Raw genomic sequence first — 23,619 nt, forward strand, 5'->3', positions numbered from 1 at the left:
ATGTGAGAAGTTATTTCTGAGTGGTTTATTCTAAACACTGGTCTATATGTCTGTCCTTATGTCAGTACTATACTTTTTAATTACTGTGGGTTTTGAGTAGCTTTGAAGTAGGAAAGTGTTAGTCCTAATACTTTGTTCTTTTTCAACAATATTTTACCTATTTTATCTTCCAAATCCATATGAATTTGAAGATCAGTTTTACCATTTCTGTGAAAAAATATGCTGAAATTTTTATAGAAATCACATTGAATCTATAGGTCACTTTGGACAGTGTAGACATGTAAATAACGTAAGTCTTCCTATACGTGAAAACAGTGTCTATGTACTTGTTTTTCAGTTATTTATTATTTTCATCACTCATTTTTTTTTTGGGTACGGGAAGTCACATGTATTTTTTCCATTTTTTGGTGGTTTCCAGATTTTGTATTATCCTCAGGACATGCTTCTTTATCCATTCTTTGTAACAATACTCGCTATATAATAATTTCCTATAATAAAAAATATATTGCTTTTTACTCCATCTCACTTTTAAAAAATAACAAATATATGGATCTGACTTTTGATTTTTTTCCAAACCCTTACCAGTTGGCTCCAATAATATATTGAGTTATGTATTTCATATCTACCGTTATGAAATGCCATACTGAACACATGGTACGTTGCCATATATTTGTAGTTTGATTTCTGGGCCCACTAGTACGAGTTCAATCTACTTTTTAATTGTGAGTGAATATTATACTGTTCTCATCACTCTGATTTGTAATAGATTTCCATTTCGGGAACAGCAAATCATATTGTTCTTTGTTAATCCCCGCCTCCCAATCTCTTGCTTTTACCTGTTTTTCAGACAGCTTTTGGGTTCAGTTAGATTCCTTTAGGAATTCTGATGTATTTATAAGTGAAATTTTGTTGAATTTCTTGATAATTTTTTGGAGAAATAACATTCTTCTCTAATGGTTTTATATTTAGGAACATTGGAAATTTATTTATTAATTGAGGTGCCAAGTGTTTAAGCTTTAAGTGTTTGTTTGTTGTTTCTTAAAAAATGTGTTCGCTCACACAACTTAGTGGTTGGCACAATTTTTGTTTCTTTTTCCTCCTCTATTTATAGTTTATTTGTTGATCCTCTGTCCCTCTCTCCTCCACTCCTTCCCAAACTTCCCTCCTTCCCTGTTCTCTTCCCTCCTTCCTTCATTCCTTTCTTTATTCCTTCCCTCCCTCCTTTCTTACTGTTCTACATGAAGAGGCTTTTATTAATATATTATTTTATCAGCTAACTTTAATTTCACTGAAAATGTAAAATATATTTTTAAAATTAAATAAATAAAAAGGAGATTTATAGATTTACATGATTTAACATTCCCAGTGGTTGTCCATTTGCAGGCAATGCTGGAATCAGGGTCTTGAGCATGTTTATCAAAATCTAGTTACTTGTATTCTCATTTTGTCATTTTTCTTACTCATTGTTGTCCCATTTTCAGGTAGCCTCTTTGCCCTACTGGTAAAACAATGACAGTATGTCCTGAGTCTCCATCCTCCCATGTTAAAATTCCAGAAATTAGGAGGAGAGGAATGATTTTTTTCTAGAATTCCTGGAAAACATATTGTTGTTTAACTGATTGATTGAACTTAAATTACTGACTCACACTGAAGCAAGTGCATTCTCTAGGAGAATATGGTGGGAAAATTGTTATAGGTTTACATCAATAGCTTAATTTCAAAGACTGGATGGAGTTAAGATAGTACAATAACCGAAATACCTTGTACTGACAGCAACACAGAGGTGTATCCCTCTATAATATTCAGGATTGCAGACAGAAAAATACAGAAGGGATGCTGAGTAGTCAAAGAGAATTTGTCTAGCAAATTTGTCTTCAGAAAAATAATATTTTTCCTTTTTAAAAATGTTGTATCTGTCCACTTGAACAATTCATTTATCAGAGTTTATTTATTAACTGATGTTAAAACAGTAAGATAGAGGGCTAAGTAACTACACCCTGCTCTATTCATTAGAATAGCAGTTCTACAATTCACTGGTTTTACTACTCCCACTTGGATTCCCTAGTGGTATCCCTATCATTTTCATTAGCATGTTCTTTTTTTGTCTCCGAGTTTATTGAGGTATGATTGACAAGTTAAAAAGTATATATACTTAAGTGCATAACATGGTGTTTTAATATAAATATATGTTGTATGATGATTCTGACAAACTAACATATATATCACTTCAAATAGTTCATTTTTTGGCAGTGAAAACACTTAAGAGCTATTCAGCAAATTTACTGGATACAATGCATTGTTATTAACTATAGTTACCAGATGTAGTACCTCAGATGTGTAGAATGCATTCATCTTATATCTGAAAGATTGTACCCCTTCACTAACATCTTCCCATTTTCACCACCCCAAGCACTTGGCAACTGTCATTCTAGATTTTGTTTCTCTGAGTTCAGCAGTTTTTTAGTTTTCTCATATAAATGATATTATGCAAAATTTTTCTTTGTGTGCGCTGGCTTATTTAGCACAATGTCTTCCAACTTCTTTTATGATGTTGTAAATGGCAGGATGTTCTTTTTTACAGCCAAATCACAACCCACTGGACATACATATACACCATAATGTTTTATCCATTCATCCAATAATGGACATTTAGGTTATTTCTAAATCTTGGCTATTGTGTATATTGCTTCTATTAATATGAGAATGAGAATATCACATTGAAGTACTGACTTCATTGCCTTTAAATACATACACAGAAGTTGGATTATTGAATCATATTGTAGCTCTATTTTCATTTTTGATCAATAGCCCCCAAACTGCTTTTCTTAATGACTGTACAGTTTACATTTCCAACAAAAATGTGAAAGGTTTACCTTTTCTTCACATTCTCATCAACACTTGCTTTTTCATCTATTTGATAGTAGCAGTGCTAAGAAATGTGATATTTCAATGTAGTTTTGATTTATACTCTAATAACTAATGATGTTGAGCATCTTTTTATATACTTGTTGACCACTTGTATGTCTTCTTTGGCAACATGTAGTTGAGATACTTTGCCCATTTTAATATTAGGTTGGTTGTGTGTGTGTGTGTGTGTGTGTGTGCACACGTGCATATGTGTGTTTGCTATTGGGTTGTAGGAATTCTTCATATATTTTAGATATTGAGTCTTCATCAAATATGTGATTCACATATTTGATGAAGACAAAATATATAAAGTTTACAATGAATAGAAGACAAAATATATAAAGTTTACATCCTACGTGGCAAAAATTCTTGCGCACCTATTCTAACAAGATGAAAACTCAATCAACCAGAAGAGTGAGCTCAAAGTAAGAAAATGAAGAGTATACAAAACAGAATTATTCTCACAATATATAGAGTATCTAAACATGATAGATAATATAATTGGAAATTTATAATACATTAGTATTTTAATGAATGTAAGAATATATGTGCAAAGGGAAAATTGAATAATAGTTTTACTATATCTGGGAAAAAATAAGCTTTGCAGGAAAAAAGATATGGAATATACGTTTTCAGATTATCATAAGTATGCATAAAAATGTAGGGAGTTTTTTGATAAGAAGTTCACCTATTATATATTGTAGATTTGTTATCAGCAAAATATCAAGCTGTATGTTACAGTTAAAGAGAAGATGGTGAACACAAGCTGAACAGTAGAGCTGCCAAACTTGTAGACCAGAGTCTAGGTGAGGTGAAGAAATAGTCATTAACAACCCAGGAAAAGTAAGCAAAAGAAAACAAGATGCATAAATCAACACCCTAGAGTAAACTGTTATAAAATTAAAGTAATGGAGGCATAAAGCGTATAGAAAGTTATACAAATGAATGTACAGGAACAGAAATATTTTGTCAAAAGACAAAGATTGTGAGGTTAATTTAAAAATCCGTATGTTTGTCCTCACAAAAACAGACCAAATAAAAATTTAAAATAGTGGGACCAATTAAAATGTATAAGTAAAATGCCCTCCTCTCTACCCTTCTCAGTAAAAAACATAAACATGTCCATTTTAAAGGAAGTATTGATTAATTAAAAAAATTTTATGAGAACTCACTCTGAGGGAAACAGCAAAGGGGAAATCCAACTCCATGATCCAGTCTCCTCCCATCAGGCCCCTCCTCCAACACTGGGGATTATAATCTGACATGAAATTTGGGTGGGGACACAAATTCAAATCATGTCACCTGGACTGAAAAAATTCCACCTAAGGTAGTTGTTCTTCAACCTGGAAGCCTTAGGAAAATTGTAGGGGGCATTTGGAAATGTCTGACCACCTTTTTGGTTTTCACAACACTAATGTAAGGTGGTATTTCCAGGCTCTGAAGTGTTTTGAGTCCCTTGGCCTCTTTCCCTGACACCCATCCCTTCATTTGTCAAACTGTGAACATGTCAGTCACTGTGCCTGTCACTACAGGCATTGAAATGAAATAATTTGCACCCTTAAGGATACCAGAGTGTTGTGAGGGAGGCTGTCTGTGCACAGATTATTATAAAATGAATTCTAAACCAATGAATTGATGAATTTAATATCAAAATTATAGAAACATCCTAAATACATCAGGGAAAACGTGAAGGTATTGCAACAATGGGTATTAATACAGGTGTAAAAAATCAAATGCAAAACTTCCTACACTCTCCAATAAAGCAAAGTAAATGGGCTTTAAAAAATTTTTTATTTTATTTAATTAATTAATTTATTTTTTACCGAGAAGTAACAGTTAAGGAAGATATATTCTATGTTAGGTACTGTTCTTACTACTCTTCATGTACTGGTTATTTTAATCCCACTAACTCAACGAAAACCGGTAGGATTGCATACCCTTTTCACAGATGAGTGAACAGAGTGGCTGAGGCATTTACCACGCTTCACACAACTAGTAAGAAGTAGATTCTGGTTTCGTTTTATGGAGTCTTGTTCCGAGGTGGGGTCTTTATCCCTGCTCTGCATGTATACTGCCTCTCAAGGGCAAGCAGCATACGTCCATCGCTTTTCTCTGGGTCAGGAGAAACAGGTCAATGAAAGGAGCTTGCTTGGTATCCCAGACTCGATGTCTTAAAGAGTCAGGAAAAACAAAACAAAACAAAAAACAATAAATGAGTAGTAGGCACTGTCTTGAACAGAAAAGAGCCTGCCAGAGGGAAAGTCACTCTTCCTTTATAGTACAGGGTTTTGTGTTTAAATTGGACACAGTGATGTCAGAACTTGCAGTTTGTCAAGTTCAAATAGAAATACAGGATTGGGTATGGAATTACCTGATTTTTATCTGTTGACGTACAGATAATTTTAGCTGTTCACCAATATTTCTCATGGTAATAAAATTTAGTAAGGCACATTGGCTGCTCAGCTATGGCCCCCAACTTACCATAAAACTATCCTTTTCTTTCATGTTAAATTGGCAGGCAGAAATAGTGAATGATACCACCTTACCTGAAGAAAGAAAAAAAGCAGAAAGTAGAAAATATGACTCCACAAATCCCCGCTCTTTCTTGGAGAGTTCTCATATTCAGATATCTGTAATAATAAGTGCTAATGCATAATTCCGTATTATGTGGTGCCATGCTGCATCCTATAATTGGAATTGTCTCAATCCTATCCACACTTTGAATGTCTTAAGTCATATTTTACTTCAGTCTAAGTTTCTAGGAAGGCCAGGGAGCATTCAGAATTTCCCAATTTCTATAGAGTCAATTGACACCTTCCTTAGTGACAGCTTCTACAAAGGGAATGGGATTCTTGGTCAAAGTTAATTTCAACTCAAGATAATAACGTGTAGTGCTTATTGCATCAGCCTTTGGGTCATAAAAGTATGCTCCTAATTTTGTCTTCTACTTTAAAAAATGTATGTTCTCATCTTTAGTTCTTTCGTCAACATGTATTTTGCTTTTGTGCAGAATAGAAGGTGAAAACTTATTTTAAACGTCCCCTTGTGAATACCAAAATAGTCCAACATTGTTTATTTGAATAGCCCATTCTTTCTGCTTTCGCCATGATTTCTAAATGCCTCTTCTGACACATACAATATGTTCTGTATGGGAAGATCTACTTTGGGGTTATTATTTTCTATATATCAGTGTGACCCTATCTTAGTGAACACTGCTTGATATGTAACTATTTCTGTCATGTTAATTTTTAAATTTTTAATTTTTAAATGACTGTTGCTAGAACACTGCTGATTTTTATATTGATCTTGTATCCTGCAAGCTGCAGTTTTATTATTTTCAATAATTTGATTCTAAATGATCCTGATAATTATATGGAAACATATTTGTAGTTCAGAATTGATCTCACGTAGGTTATTACTTTTTGTTTGTTTGATTTTTCTACGGTGAACCGTCTGGCACATTTTGGCATATGTTTACACTGTTGTACCACCATCCCAGTTAAGGTAGGAGCCCTTCGCTCATACTAGAAATCTCCCCCATGCCTCGTGCCAGTTTATCCTCCTCACTTCAGGCAACAAATGCTTTGCTTTTCATCTCTGTAAATTAGTTCTGCCTATTGTAGAATTTCATATAAATGGAATCATACATTATAAACTGTCTATATCAATATTATAGTTGTGAAGTTTATCTGAGTAGTGTATATTAGTGTTTTTTTCCATTGTTCAGTATTTTTCTATTGTATGGTTGTATCACAGTATGTTTATGCATTCACCAGTTGAAGGACATTTGGGTTATTTTTGTTTTTTGGCTAATATTATAAGAATAAAACAACTCTGGACATTCTTCTTATTCTAATCTTTTGGTGGATCTATGCTTTCAGCGACCTTTGGTGTATGCATAAGGATGCAATTGCCATGCCATTTTGTAGAAGCATATTTATATGTAATTTCAAAAGTGGTTGCCAAAATTTTGACCCAGAAATATATACCAGTTTTCCTTGCTCCACAGTCTCATAAACACTTCCTACTGTCAGTCTTTTAAGTTATAACCATCCTAGTGAGTGTGAAATTGGGTTTCTTTTTGATTTTGATATGAATTTCCCTGATGCTTAATGATATCAAGCACTTTTCATGGGCATAATAGTCACTCACATTTCTTCTATTATAAAATGTCTGTTCAAACTTTGCTTATTTTAGATATTGGACTGTTTTCCAAATCATGTGTTTATTTATTTTCTATATATTATATATAAATTAGCAGAGATTCTTCAGATATCTTAGATATAAATATTTTATTATATAAATGCATTGAATATATTTTCCCCAGTCTGTGGTTTGCTTTTCAGGTTTCTTAACATGTCTTTTGATAAGAGGATACATTTACTGTTGATAAAGTAAAATTTATCTTTTTTTCTCTTATTTCATTAACATTATTTGTGTCTTACTTAAGCTATCATTGTACACTCTAGGGTCATAATGGTATACTCCTATGCTTTACCTAAAGGCTTTACATTTAAAGCTTTGATATTACGTGTATCATCCTTCCTCGACTATTTTTTTGTGTATAGTAGGAAACGGGTAAAGATTAATTTTTTTCTTATACGTATGCAGTTGTTCCAGCATCATTTGATGAAATTATTTCTTTTTATTGGTCACATTTGTAAAATATCATTGATATCTATGATATCCTCTTTCTGGTTCTTCATTTTTTTCCAATAGCCTATTTGTCTTTCCCTTTACAGTAAGTAACATGATTGTTATTATATGAAATATGATTGTGAAATATTTTATTTTTAAAAGTAACAAGCAATCAATTTTATTTCTTGTAGTTATAGATTCAGGGGCTACATGTGCAGGGTTATTACAAGGGGGATATTGTGTAATGCTGGTGTTTGGGTGAACATAGTATCCAGTAGGTAGTTTTTCAACCCCTGCCCCTGTTTCACTCTCCCTCATTTGGAGGTCCCCAGTGTCTGTTATTGACATCTTTATGGTCATGTGTACCTTTTGTTTAGCTTCTGAGTGTAAGTGAGAGCATGCAGTATTTGATTTTCTGTTTCTACATTAATTCACTTAGGATAAAGGCCCCCAGTAACATCCCTGTTGCCAGAAAGGACATGATCTCATTCTATTTTACGGATGTAGTGTATTCCACGGTGTATACGCACCACACTATGTTTAACCAGTCTACCATTAATGGACTGTTTAGTTGATTTCATGACTCTGTTATTCTGAATAGTGCTATGATTTTGTTTCATTTGGGTAGAAACCCAGTAGTGAGATTGCTGGGTGGATTGGTAGTTCTATTTTTAGTTCCTTGAACAATTCCCATACTGTTTCTTATAAAAGTTGTACTAATTTACATTCCCTACAACAGTGTATAAGCATTCCCTTATCTCTGTATCCTCATCAAAATGTTTGTTTTTTGTTTGTTTGTTTTGCTTTTTAATAATGACCATTCTGATTGTTGTGAGAGGGTATCTCACTTTCAACTGTTGCCCATTGCATATGATGTTGGCTATGGGTTTGTCCTAGATGGTTGTTAACATTTTGAGGTATGTTCCTTTGATACGTGGTCTGTTGGGGATTTCTATGATGAAGGGATATTGGATATTATTGAAAGCTTTTTCCACATCTATAGAGATAATCGTATGGTATTTGTGTTTAATTCTGTTTATACAGTGGATCACATTGATTCATTTGCGTATGTTCAATTGCATCCTTGAAATAAAACCCACTTGATCAGGATGAATTGTCTTTATGATGTGCTCTTGGACTCAGTTTGCTAATATTTTGTTGAGAAGTTTTGTATCTATGTTCATCAGAGATATTGATCTGTAGTTTACTTTTTTTGTTGTGTCCTTGCCAGATTTTAGTATCAGGATGATACTGGTTTTGTAGAATAAGTTAGAAAGGAATCCCTTCTCCTTGATTTTTTATAGGAGTTTCAGTAAGATTGACACCAGCTCTTCTTTGTACATCTGGTAGAATTTGGCTTTGAATTCGTCTGGTACAGGACCGTTTTTGGGTTGTAGATTTATTTTTATCACTGATTACTATTAGTAACTAATTATTTGTCTTTCAGTATTTCCGTTTCTTCCTGGTTTAATCTTGGGAGGCTGTGTGTGTTTCCAGTAATTGATCCATTTTTTTTCTAGGTTGTCTAGTATGTGTGCATAGAGATGTTCATAGTAATCTCTGAGGATCTTTTGTATTTCTTGATTTCAGTAGTAAAGCCACCTTTTTCATTTCTGATTGTGCTTATTTGAAGCTTATCTCTTTTTTTCCTTAGTCAATCTAGCTAGCAGTCTATCAGTTTTATTTGTCCTTTCAAAGAACTGACTTTTTGTTTCATTGATCCTCTGTATTATTTATAACCGTTTTATTTAGTTTGACTCTCATCTTAGTTGTTTCTATTCTCCTGCTAGCCTTGGGTTTAATTTGTCCTTGTTTTTCTAGTTCATTTAGGTGGAACATTGGGCTGTCAATTTGAGGTCTATTTTTTGATGTAGGCATTTAGTGTTATAAAATTTCCTCTTAATACTGCTTTTGCTGTATCCCAGAGATTTTGGTATGTTGCATTTGTATTTGCATTTATTTAAAAATTTTTTGATTTCTGCCTTACTTTTTTTTTTTAACCAAAAATTATTAAGGAGCAAGTTGTTTAATTTCCATAAACTTCTGTGGTTTTGAGACTTCCTCTTAGTATTTACTCTAATTTTATTTAACTATGGTCCAAGAAGATGCTTGATACAATTTCCAAGTTTAAAAAATTACTGAAACTTGCTTTCTGACAAAAGATTTGGTCAATTGTAGGGCATATTTCATGTGCAGATGAGAAAAATGTATATTCTGTGGTTCTTTCATGGAATATTTTGTATGTATCTATTAAGTCTATTTGGTAAGGAGTCCAGTTTAAGTCCATGATTTATTTGTTATATTTTTGCCTAAATTTTCTGTCTAATGCTGTAAGGGTGGTGTTGAAGTCCTCAATATTACTATACGACTATTTTTATAGATTCAGTAGTATTGCTTTATAAATCCGGGTGCTTTGATATTTGGTGTAAATATTTTAGGATAATTAAATATTCTTGTTGAAGAGTACCATTTATCATTATGTAATACATTTCTTATTCTTCTTTTTAGTATTGGTGGTTTAAAGTCTATTTTATCTAAGAATAGCAACCCCTGCAATTTATTGTTTTTCTATTTGCATGATAGATCTTTCTCCATGCCTTTACTTTGAACCTATAGGTGTCACTCCATGTGAAATGGGTCGCTTGAAAGCAGCTGAAGGTTGGTTCCTGTTTTTGTATCCAATTCGCCAATCTATGACTTTTTAGTTGCATATTTGGGCTGTTTACATTCGAAGTTAATATTGATATGTGAGGTTTATTTCTGTCATAGCATTGTTACCGACTTGCTTTTCAGTTTCAATTATGTAGTTGCTTTATAGGATCTGTGAGCTTTGTACTTTTGTGTGCTTTTATGACAGCAAGTATTGTTATTCATTCCCATGTTTAGAAGTCCTTTGAGCATTTTTTGTAGGATTGGTCTGGTAATGTTGAATATCCTTAGCATTTTCGTGGTTAGGAAAGATTTTATTTCTTCTTCATCTATGAAGCTAAGTTTGGCAAAATATGAAATTCTTGACTGACAATATTTTTCTTTAAGGGAGATAAAAATAGGACCCTAATTTCTTCTAGCTTGTCTTTACAAGCTAGAACTTTCTGCTAAAAAGCCTGCTGATAGTCTGATGGGTTTTCCTCTATAGGTAATTTTGCCCTTGGTCTTTTGCACTGACCTTGAATAGTCTAATGATTACATACCTTAGGGATGGTCTTCTTGTATACTATCTTGCAGGAGTACTTGGAATTTCTGGAATCTAGTTGTAGACTTTAGCAAAATTACAGAAATTTTCCTGAATTATTTGCTCACATATGTTTTCCAAGTTGCTTACTTCTTCTTCTTCTCCCTCAGAAATGCCAATACATTGCAGGTTTGGTTGTTTTATATAAACCAATATTTCTCAAATGCTTTGTGTTATAAAATTTTGTTTTCTTTGATTGTGTCTCACTGGGTTAATTCAAACTCTGAAACACTTTATTCTCCTTGGTCTAGTCTATTCTTTCAACTTCCCATTGTATTTTGAAATTCCTTCAGTGAATTTTTCATTTCCAAAAGTTCTATTTGCTTTCTTAATGTAGATACCTTATATTCCATATCCTGAATTAATTCTTTGTTTCGATATTAAACTTTATCTTGAATCTTGCTGAGTTCTGGTGAAATCCGTATTTTGAATTATTTATCTGTCATTTCAGAATTTTCATTTTGTTTGGGATCCATTGCTAGAGAACTAGTATAGCCACTTGGGAAGGGTCAAGGCATTTTTTTGTCTTCACGAGGCTGGAATGCTTGTGTTGATTTATTGTTATCTGTAGAAGCTGTTACTTTTCATTTTCGAATTTACTTTTGTTTGTCTTATTCTTCAGAGCACAACTATTATGTATGTTGGGTAGAGTCATTTGCCTTTTTTCAATGTGCCTTTAGGGGTTCTGGACACTATGAATTCCTTGATTATAGATAGCTTTAATGTAGCAGTTGTCTCAAATGCTTGTTCTTTGTAGGTTGTAAAATCAGTGAGTTGTGTGTGTGGTCAGGCTTACTGTCTCCTACAGGGATAGGGTGGTGAAAGTCTCAGGAGACATGTCTACTTTCACAGTGCTGTGCATTTCTGTCAGCAGAAATTATATTGGATTGTGCAATTCACCCTACAGGCGAGTAGGTGGCGCTTGTGGGTAAGAGCCAATGGAGCACAGTACAATGATGTCGGATGAAGTTGTGATAGACTGTGTAGATTGACCTTTTGGCCTATAGATGGTGCTTGCAGGTGAAAGGAATTTGAGCTGATGGCACTGGAACTTTCACTTGGCCCTTGTTGAAAAGGGGAAGTATCAAGGTGTCCCTGGTGATGAGCGGGACATAGAACAGGGCTCTCAAGAAGTACTGTTCAGTGCTCCAACACCAGGCTGCAAGAAGGGGAAAAGTTGGGCAGGGTGGGACAAGCCCGCAACCAGGCTCTCCAAAGGAACATGAGCATTGATCCTACTAGGATTCCAGGGGGCTTTCTCAAGCCACTGTGACAACCCTCTAGGGAAGGACTGAGGCACTCCTCGTATGCCACAGAGATCCCTGAGGAGAAGAGGAGCAACCTCAGGTTTTCAGCCCAGCAGATATCAATGAATCTTGGCCAAGCTCACAGTCCGCCTAGTGAAATCTTTAAATCTTTATATCATGTATCAGCTTCCAACTACTTTGTTCTTTTTAAATCGTTTTTGCTATTCTAAATCTCTTGTACTTCCATATATATTTTAGATAGGTCAATTTCTAATGGAAATTTGATTTAAATTTTTAATTGGAATTGCATTAACTCTGTAGATCAATTTGAGAAGACTGAACTGATTAAAAATATTAAATCTTCTGATTTATACCTATTGCCAAAATGCTAATGTGACATTTCTCACCACACACAAAACCAATCACTGAGACAAGGAGTACTGTGAGGGAGGATGGCTTTAATTTGGTGCTGCAGCCAAGGAGATAGGAGATCAATTCCATAACCACCTCCTCAACCAACTACAATTAGGGGTTTACATAGCAGGGAAAAAGTGTAACTATGTGTGGGGAAACAGGAATTAGAGAAGGGTAAGGAAGAGGAGTTGATGATTGGTGACACTGAGCACCTTTACATAGACGTGTTTGCGATTTCTATGTCTTCTTTTGAGCAATGTCTATTCAGATCTTCTACCCATTCTAAGTAAGATTATTAAATTTTTTTCCTATCAAGTTTGAGTGCTTTATATATTCTGGTTATTAATCCTTTGTTGTTCGGATACTTAGCAAGTATTTATTCCCATTCTGTGGGTTGTCTCTTCACTTTGTTGACTGTTTATCTTGCAAAAGTGTTTTAACTTGATGTGATCACATTTTTTTCCATTTTTGCTTCGGTTGCCTGTGATTTGGGGGCTCAAGAAATCTTTGCCCAGACTAATGTCCTGGAGAGTTTCCCCAGTGTTTTCTTGGAGTAGTTTTCTAGCTTGAAGTCTTAAATTTAAGTATTTCATCCATTTTGATTTGATATTTGTATATGGTGAGAGATATGGGTCTAGTTTCTGACTTCTGCATATAAATAGCCAGTTTTCTCAGCACTATTTATTGGATAGACTGTCTTTTACCCAGTGTATGTTTGTTACACCTTTGTCAAGAATGAGTTCACTGTAGGTGTCTGAGTATTTTTTCTGGGTTCTCTATTCTGTTCTGTTGGTCTATGTGACTGTTTTTATTCGATTAACATGCTGTTTTGGTTACTATAACTCTGTAGTATAATTTGAAGTAAGGTAATGTGGTTCCTTCAGTTTTGTTCTTTCTGCTTAGGATAGTTTTGGCTATTTTGGGTCTTTTGTGGTTCCATATAAATTTTAAGATGTTGTTTATATTTCTGTGAATGTCATTGGTATTTTCATAGGAATTATATTACTTCAAGAACATGGAGTATCTTTCCATTTTTTTGTGTCCTCCTCAATTTTTGCATCAATGTTTTATAGTTCTGATTGTAGAGATTTTTCACTTCTTTGGTTCAGTTTGCTCCTAGGTATTGTATTTATTTGTAGCTATAGTAAGTGGGATTACATTATTGATTTGTTTTACAGATTGTATGCTGTCGTCATATAGACATGTTACCGATTTTCGTATGTTGATTTTGAATCTGCAGCTTTACTGAATTTATCAGTTCTAATAGTGTTTTAATGGTATCTTTAAGTTTTTCCAAATATAAAATTATATTGCCTGCAAACAAGGATAATTTTGACTTCTTCCAATCCAGTTAGGATGCCTTTTTTTCTTTCTCTTGTCTGACTCCTCTAGCTAGAACTTGCAGTGCTATGTTAAATAACAGTGGTGAAAATGGGCATCCTTCTAGTATTCCAAATCTGAGGAAGGGCTTTAATTGTTTCCTATTCTGTAAGATCGTAGCTATGGGTCTGTGGTACATGACTTTTACTGTGTTGAGGTATATTCTTTCTATACCCATTTTATTAATGTTGTGCATCAAGAAGAAATGTTTAATTTTATCAAATGCATTTTCAGCATTAATTGAAATGACCATATGGTTTTTGTCCTTTGTTCTGTTAAAATGTATATCACATTGAGTAATTTGTGTATGTTGAACAATCCTTGAAATCCCACTTGCTAAATTATCTTTTTAATTTATTGGTGAATTCAGTTTAATTGACCTGTAGTTTTCTTTTCTGATGCATCTTTGTCTGTTTTGTATGTGAAGGTAAATCTGGCCTCAGAATTAGTTTTGAAGTGTTCCTTCCTCCTCTACTTTTTGAAATAGTTTGAGTAAGATTGGTATTAGTTACTTAAATATTTTTATAATTCAGCAGTGAATATGTCTGGTCTTGGGCTTTTCTTTGCTGGAAGACTTTATTATGGCTTCATTCTCATTACTTTTTATTGGTCAATTCATGCTTTGTGTTTCTTCTTGGTTTAATCTTCATATGCTGTGTCTAGGAATTCATTTCTTCTCAATTTTACAACTTATTGGCATATAGCTGTTCACAGTGGTGTCTAATGATTATTTGAATTTCTGCATTATCAGTTTGATGTTTCTGTTTTCTCTCTGATTTTATTTATTTGGGTCTTCTCTTATTTTTTTGTAATGTGAATAAAGATTTCTCCGTTTTGTTTGTCTTTTTTTTAAAAACACAACTTTTCATTAGATTGATCTTTTGTATTTTTTATTTCAATTTTATTTATATCTGCTCTAATTTTTATTATTTCTTCTACTAATTTTGAGTTTTGTTTACTCTTGCTTTCCCAGTTCTTTTAAATAATTAAATTTTTTATTTGAAGTTTTTCGACTTTTCTGTTATAGGTTCTTATTCCTATAAGCTTTCCTCTTATTACTCCCTTTTCTGTATTGCATAGATTTTGATATATAGTGTTCTCATTTTTATTTATTACAAGAAATTCTTTATTTTCCTTTTTGATTTCTTTATTGACTAACTGGTCATTCAAGTGTATATTGTTTAATTTCCATCTATTTGTATAGCTTCCAAAGTTCTTCTTGATGTCAATGTCTAATTTTATTTTATTGTGGTTGGAGAAGATACTTGCTATTATTTCAGAAATGTTTTGAATGTTTTAAGATTGTTTTGTGGCCTAAGATATGGTCTATCCTTGAGAATTACTCATGTGCTGAGGAAACGAATGCCTGTTGTGCAGCGTTTGGACACATGTTCTGCAAACATCTATTATGTTCACTTGGCATATAGTGTGGAGTAAGCTCAATTTTTCTATATTAATTTTCTGTCTGAATTATCTCTCCAATGCTGAAAGTCGGGTCTTCAAGCCTCCCGCTATTATTGCGTTCATGTTTCTCTCTCTCTTTAGCTCTAATAATATTTGCTTTATATATCTGGGTGCTTCACTGTTGGGTAAATATATTCTCCTGCTGAAATGACCTTTTTATCATTATATAATAACCTTCTCTCTTTTTTATCTTGAAATCTATTTTGTTTGCTATAAGTGTAAGTATTCTTGATCTCTTTTGGTGTCCATTAATATCTTTTTTCATCCCCTTATTTTCAGTCTACATGTGTCTTTACAGGTAAAGTGAATTTCTTATAAGCAACAGATCACTGGGCTCTTTATTTTAAAATCCAATCAGCCACGCTATCTCTTTTGATTGGAGAGCTTAGACTATTTACATTCCATGTTATTATTGATGAGTAAGAACTTGTTCCTGCCATTTTAAAATTTGTTTTCTCTTTGTTTTGTGGTTTGTTATCTCTTTATTCCTTATCTTCTTTATGAAGGTGATTTTCTATAGCAGTATGTTTTAATTTTTAATTTTTCTTTTTTTGTATATATGTTGTAGGTTTTTTGATTTGAGGTTACCATGGGGCTTGCAAATAACATCTTATATCCCATTATTTTCAAGTGATAACAACTTATCACTGATTGCATAAATAAATTTTTAAAAACTAATGAATAAGCAAAGAGACCACTAATAAAAACTCTACACTTTAACTTTCTCCCTTCGCTTTTTAACTTTTTGTTGTTTCTATATATACCTTATTATTACTGTCTATGTCTTGAAGAGTTGTTGTTTTTATTATTTTTAAAGGTTTATGTTTTATTCTTTCCACTTAAGATATGAGGAGCTTATATACCACAATTACAATGTTATAATATTTTCTGTCTATCTGTGTATTTAGAATTACCAGTTTTTTTTTTTTAACCATAGATTATCTCTTGTTGCTTGTTAACATTCTTTTCTTTCAGATTGATGAACTCCCTTTAGCATTTCTTGTAGGACAGACCTGGTATTGATAAAATCCCTCAATTTTTGTTTCTCTGGAAAAGTTTTTATATCTCCTTCATGTTTGAAGGTTATTTTGATGTATATACCATTCTAACATTAAAGCTTTTTGGTTTTCTTTCCTTCAGCACTTTAAATATGGTATAAAACTCTCTCCTTGCCAGTAGAATTTACAGTAAAAAATCTACTGCCAGACATATTGGAACTCCTTTGTATGCTATTTATTTCTTTTCTAAGCTTTTAGGATCTTTTCTTTATCCTTGACCTTCTGGAGTTTGATTATTAAATATCTTGAAGTAGACTTATTTGCATCAGATCTTCTTGATGATCTATAATCTTCTTGTACTTGAATACTAATATATTTCTCTCTCTCTCTCTCTCTCTTTTTTTTTTTTTTTTTTTACAGAGTCTCACTCTGTCGCCCAGGCCATGTTGGCCAGGATGGTCTCAATCTCCTGACCTTGTAATCCGCCCACCTTGACCTCCCAAAGTGCTGGGATTACAAGCGTGAGCCACCGCGCCTAGCCGAATACTGATATATTTCTCTAGATTTGGAGTTCTCTGATATTATCCCTTTGCATATATTTAGTACCCCGCTCTTTCTCTCTACCTCCTCTTTCAGAACAACGACTCAGATTTGCCCCATTTTGAGGATATTTCCTAGATCTCATAGGCATATTTCATTCCTTTTCATTCTTTTCTACTTTGTTTTCTCTGACCATATATTTTCAAATAGCCTGCCTTGAAGCTCACTAATACTTTCTTATGCTTAGATCATTCTGCTATTGTGAGACTCCCATGCCAATTGAATTTTTTTTAGCTCCAAAATTTCTTCTTGAGTTTTAAAAATTATTTTAATCTCTTTATTAGGCTTATCTGATATGATTCTAAATTTCTTCTCTGTGTCATCTTGAATTTCACCGAGTTTCCTCAGGACAGTTATTTTGAATTATTTCTCTGAAAGGTCACATACCTTTGTCACTTTTTCATTATTTACTGGTGCCTTATTTAGTCTGTTTGATGAGGTCATGTTTTCCTGGATTGCCTTAATGCTTCTGGACGTTTGTTGATATCTGGGCATTGAGGAGTTAGATATATTATAACCTTCACCGTGTTCTCTTTTTCATAACCATCTTTCTTGTGAAGGCTTCTCAAGAATTTAAAGAGGAATTAGGTGTTGTGATCTAAGTATTTGGTCACTGCAGCCATATCTGCCCCAGGGGCAACCCAAGGCCAGTGACATTGTGGTTCTTGCAAACTTGTAGAGATACCGCCTTGGTGGTCTTATAGATAAGATCCGGAAGATGTATCTGGATTACCAGGCAGTGATGCCTGTTCTATTTCCTTAATTTTCCCTGGAACGACAGTCTCTCCATAGTGAGTTGCCTGGAGGCTGGAGGAGGAGTGACACAAACCCCACTGTAGCCACCACCAATGGGATTGCACTGGGTCAGACCTGAAGCCAGCTCAACACCAGGTCTCACCCAAGCCCATGATGATCACTGCCAGGCTACTGCCAATGATCACTCAAGGCTTAAAGGTTATTCATTCAGCAGGTGGTGAATCCACCTAGGGTTGTCTTCCTTTTCAGGGTGGTAGACTGTCCCTTGAGTCAGGGTTGTTCCAAAAATGCCACCTGGGAGGGCAGGGATTGGAGTCAGGAAACGTAGGAATCTACTTCTTGGTACTCTATTACCCTGTGGCTGATCTTGTACACAGAAGACAACATCTTTCCCACTCTTCTCTCTCCTTTCCTCAAGAAATGAAGATTCTGATCATGACCAACACCATCCCAGGCCCACACTGGGCACTACTGCCTGACTATCACTGGTGTTCATTCAAGGCCCAGGGACCAGGGGCTCTTCAATCAGCTTGTGGTGAATGTTGCCTGGCCTGGGACTCTCTTTTCAGGGAAGTGGGCTCCATTCTGGCCCAGGGCAGGTCCAGAAATGCCATCCAGTAGCCAAGGGCTGAAATTCATGACCTTAGGAGCCCATTTGGTCCTTTACCCCACTAGAGCTGACCCCATTAGAGCTGAACTAGCACCCAAGTTGCAAGACTAAGTCCCATTTACTCTTCACTCTCCTTTTCTTAAGCAGAAAGAACCTCTTTCTATGGTCATTATATCTAGGAATGTGCTTGGTCACACCTGGAACTAGCACAGTACTGGGTCTCATCCAAGGTCCTCAGCAAGTAATGCCTGGCTACTGTTGAATTTTGTTCAAGGCCCAACAGCTCTTTAGTCAACACGTGATTGATACTTCTCAGAATGAAGTCTTCCCTTCAAGTCAGTGGTTTCCCTTCTGGTCCCGGATGTGTCTAGAAATGTCATCCAGGATGTGGACCCTGGAATGGGTGCTGTGGGACTCTGCCTGGTGCCCATTCTACTGATACCCTGATGTACTGTACCTGAGTATCATCCAAGTTGCAAAGCAAAGTCTTCTTTATTCTCCCCTCTCCCCAACCAGAAGGAAGAAATCTCCTGGAGCTGTGAGCTGTACACTCTGGGGTTGGGGTAGGTGTGACACAAGTGCCCCCTTGGCTGGCACAGCTGGTACCTCACTAGACTGTATGTACCTCAAGTCCACTGGTTCTGAGCCCAACACAATACCAGGTCTTGACCAGATATCGCAGTCCTCATGGACTAGATTGCCTTTCTGGTTTATTTAGAACACCAGAGTACTTTAGCCTGTGGTAGTGGGGCTAGCCAGAACTCAGGTTCCTACTGCTGGGGTGAACCATTCCCCTCTGGCTGGGCCTTGTCTATAATGTTTCCTCCATGGGCACTGGCTGAATTCTGCCCTGTGTTGTTCTCAGGCAGCATTGAGTTCCAATGCAAGGTTCCACAACCACTGTGCTCTCCTTCCCTGAAGAACACAGATTCTCTCCTTGCCCCACGTGGCTACTGGCAGGGCAATTCAAGACTATGTTTCCTACCCTCTTCAGTGCCTCTTTTCTTGCTCTGATGTTAAAACCACCTACTCTAATCGTTCACCTGATTTTTGGTTCTTACGAAGGTGCATTCTTGTGTGGAGACTTGTTTAATTTGGTGTTCCTGCGGGAAGGGAAAATCATCACTGCCGAGTTCCATTTGGCTGTCTTTCTCCACTTCCTCTTATGATTGTTTGACGTACCAAAACATGGTGCCCTCAAATACTGACTGTTTTATATCTTCATTTCCAACATTTACAGTATTTATTTCTTTTCCTTACCTTAATGGAATGACCAGTATTCCAGTACGTATTTGAAAGATGTTGTGGGAGGACAAAATTGCTTTGTTCTTGGTCATATATTGAAATCATTCAGTCTTTTACCATTAAGTATTATGTTAGCTCTAAATTTTTCATTTTTTTTTCTTTTTATTTAATTGAGAACATTTGCTCTTATTTCTTTTTTGTTAATATTTTATAAGAAGTGTATGTTATATAAATCAGATATATTTTGTGTATCTATTGAAATGGGTATATCATTATTCTTTAATCGCTTAATGTGATGAATTTGTTTGATTTTGGAATTCGTAATCATCAGGTGTTCCTGGGACAGGTGTTACTTGGCCATTATGTATTTATTCTTTCTATATATAGCTGAAATTAGTTTGATTAGAGTTTGTTGAATTTTTTTTACTCATATTTATCTCTTGCAATTTTTCCCCAAGTTTTGGTATCAGTGTTATTTAGACTAAAACAGATTAGATTGTTTTCTTTTTATATATGTTTAACAATTGTTATAAATGTTGGTATTATTGTGTTTGACAGAATTAAGCAGTGAATTCTGTCAGTTTTTGGCAGAATTAACCAGTGAGCCATCTGGGTGTGGAGTTTTCTATGAGAGAAGTTTTAATTACCAGTTACGTTTATTGACAGAGAACTTTAAATTATTTTCTTGTTTGTTTTGGTAAATTGTGCTTTTTGCATAAATTTTTCTGTTTTGCTTAGTTGTGAATTGTATTGCTATTGAGTTGTTAATAATAATCCCTTATTGCTTTTATCGTGTTTAGCATTTGTGATGTTGCTTATCTTTTCATTCCTGCTATTAGCAATTTGCTTTCTCTCTGTCTCTCTCTTTCTCTTTCACACACACACACACACACACACGCACACACACACACACCTTTTTCAGTCTAGGGGTTTTGTCAATCTTATCAGGGGTTTATTTTTACTTAATGAACCGTTTTTGCTATTGTTGTCATTACAGTTTTCTTGTTTATTACATTGATTTCTGTTTTTAATCTTACTTTATTCATTTACCTTTTGGGGGGCTTAATATGCTTTTCTTTTTCTAACTGCTGAAAGTGGAAGCTTTAGCCACTGATATTAAACTGAGGCAGTGACCTCAGGAGAAAAAGAAAGAGAGATCTTAACCAGTGTGGTTCCTGACTTTCAAGAGTGAAAGTCACCTGCTTGTGATTACTCTCCAACATGTTCATGCTGTTCCATCTTGCCCCAGGCTTGTGATTGTCGTCAGCATAAGGTTTCTTCCTGTATGGGTTACTGTGACATTACTCAGGATATACTTTACAAATTCTTACAACATGGCAAACATAACTACCCTATAATTTTAGCTTTTTGTGCTGTATAATTCTTATGTAAAATTATAGTCTTTCATAAAATTAATTTGGAATTTTACTTCTTCCCACCCAGGTCTCTGGAATAATTATCTTACTAAGATAGGAATTAAAACTTATAAAATTTACTCTAAAAACATTTGAGTCTGGTATTAGGTGAATGAGTTTATAGGTGAATATTTTGATAGTGAATTATCATTTTTGAATGACCGGTCCTATTCAGTGTCTCACACAGGATGTCTTACCAGTCACAACTGAGGACATGGGCATTACTGCCTAAAAAGTGCAACAAAAGTCCTTAGTATTTAGGTATTAGGAAAAAAAAAAAAAACTCCATCAACACAGTTCCAAATTGTAAGTAGGATTACACTTAATGAGTTAAAATAATAGTGTTTTAATGTATATAACTGAAGGTGCTTGAGAAGCTATTTCTTGTAATTTCTCAATCTTGTGCAGTAAATTTTGATGTCTGATCTTCCACCAGTAATTAATCTCTGACCTTCATACATCACTTAAATGTCCTAGAGCACCAGGTCAGGGCTGAGTGAAACTGAAGCTAGTGCCAGTGCAGCTGTTCACCTTCTTGGTTACTAAAGATAAAAGAGTATTGTTTCTATCTACAAATAGTTACAGAAACTACTTAAAAAATACAATGAACTATTTATTGCATCAAGGTTTCACAGGAGATACTTTATTTGGCATTTTTAAAGTAATTTTATTATGATATATCAAAAATACTTGGCAATATCCTTATCCAAAAAGGTATTGACATAGTGAAGGGCAAAGGTGGGATATAGTAGGAGCAAATAAAGAAATTTTCCTTTTCAGACGTTCTGCCTACAAAGACACCTAAAAATCATATAGTGCCTTTCTCAAATCTTTTTGTTCTTCTCTAACATGTTGTCTTCCAGAAATTATATAAAAGTTCATGTCCTTTGTAGGGACTTGGATGAAGCTGGAAACCATCATTCTCAGCAAACTGTCGCAAGGACAAAAAACCAAACACCGCATGTTCTCACTCATAGGTGGGAATTGAACAATGAGAACACTTGGACACAGGAAGGGGAACATCACACATTGGGGCCTGCTGTGGGGTGGGGGGAATGGGGGAGGTATAGCATTAGGAGATCTGCGTAATGTAAATGACGAGTTAATGGGTGCAGCACACCAACATGGCACATGTATACATATGTAACAAACCTGCATGTTGTGCACATGTACCCTAGAACTTAAAGTATAATATTTTTAAAAATCAATACACTAAAAAAAAATAATAAATGATAGAGTTGGCCCGTATATAGTTCTGTGTGTCTATAGCAGAATCCATAACACTGTAAAAGTTTTAAAATTTTAAATGGAAATCAAAATAGTATCCATAAGAATCATCTTTTATAATAAATAATAAGATACTGAAATGAAATTATCAAAGTGCACAAAAGATTGGAAAACCCTCTGTGACACAAAAGGGATAGACAGATATGACTTCTGACTAAACAGACACAATACAACATCTACAAACACTGAAGATACACAAAGAAGAAAGCACATAGAGTTAATGTCATTCTGTAGAAGGTTTGTGAGGCATACCTATTTCTATCTCTTTATACAAATGGAGTCCAGACCAATGTGAATGTTTTTCTGGAAGCAATTTCCCTCATGATTACCTGAACAGACATTACTATTAATTTTTCTCTTTCTCTTATCTGTCTCTCCAGAGACTAAGCCCAGCAGAATTTACCTTCAAGAAGGATCTGCAGTCAGCATATTCATCTTTTAAATGGATAATTAGACCTTAGCCTTGTGCACTCTTACTTCATGAAGCTTTGCCAATGACTCATGATTGTAATAATTGTGTATATAATACCAATTATAGCAGCTGCTTAATTTGTATTCAACTCTTAAATATCTGATAATTTGAATTTATTTTCTTACTATTTGATGATGTAGTTACACATTGCATAATTTAACAGACTATTTATAACTGTCTTACATAGACTCTTGAAAAGTATTAGTAAAATTTTCAAGTACAGAGAGTGCATAAACAATCCGTTCATTCATTAATAAGAATTAATCCATCCTGTTGCCACACTCGGTACTGTCTCCCCCAACCTATCTCCACACTTGCTGAAATTTCCCTTTCTTCCCTCATTCCCTGTGTGACAAAGTTCTATTTATATCTTATCTTCCAGCACTAACACAGACACTTCTTCCTCCACTTGTTTTCTGTTCTATGCATATTTTATATTTAAAAATACTTTTTACAGTATTACTTTGGCACAATGTTTCTTTCTCATCACTAAGTCTTCAGCAAATTGAAGCCTATTTTCTAGGCTCCAGTGCCAAAACAGGACTGCTGAATACCACACATATTTTCTTGAGTCTTGAATGATTGCTATCTGTATCTAAACATTCTTAGTTTGGATACCTTGAAATGTTCAATGTCTTTGGAAGATACTGAACAATTTAAATAACATAACTTAGAAAAATATGTTTCTTTCTTCTTAATTAAGAGATAAACTGAAATGAAGCTTCCAAGATTTATTATAAATAAACCCATTAAGAAAGAGAACTGGCTGTACTTTATTTCTTCTCCCTCTAATATTAAGTTAGTGTCATGTCACAAAATCTCCCAGTCTTAAATAATTTAGTATAGTATAATCATAGCTGAACTTTCATTGAACTGTTTCATCAGGTAAGGTAAATCTATGGCTTTTGTTATTTAGTGTTTGGAAGATATATGGGTGAGTGAACGAGAGAATGA

The 23,619-nt window shown here is 34.5% G+C and overlaps 1 long non-coding RNA gene across 1 annotated transcript in view; it reads left to right on the forward strand.

Annotated features, from left to right (window-relative positions):
- The window catches only part of LOC105492443 (uncharacterized), a 224,102-nt gene extending 200,697 nt beyond the window's left edge, over positions 1-23,405 (forward strand). Inside the window, exon 3 of the long non-coding RNA XR_011609497.1 lies at positions 22,574-23,405. This is a non-coding gene — a long non-coding RNA (uncharacterized lncRNA). The remainder of the gene's footprint in view (positions 1-22,573) is intronic.
- Positions 23,406-23,619: the final 214 nt, after the last annotated feature.

Source organism: Macaca nemestrina, chromosome 11, assembly GCF_043159975.1.
Source record: "Macaca nemestrina isolate mMacNem1 chromosome 11, mMacNem.hap1, whole genome shotgun sequence".
Lineage (NCBI taxonomy): Eukaryota > Metazoa > Chordata > Mammalia > Primates > Cercopithecidae > Macaca > Macaca nemestrina.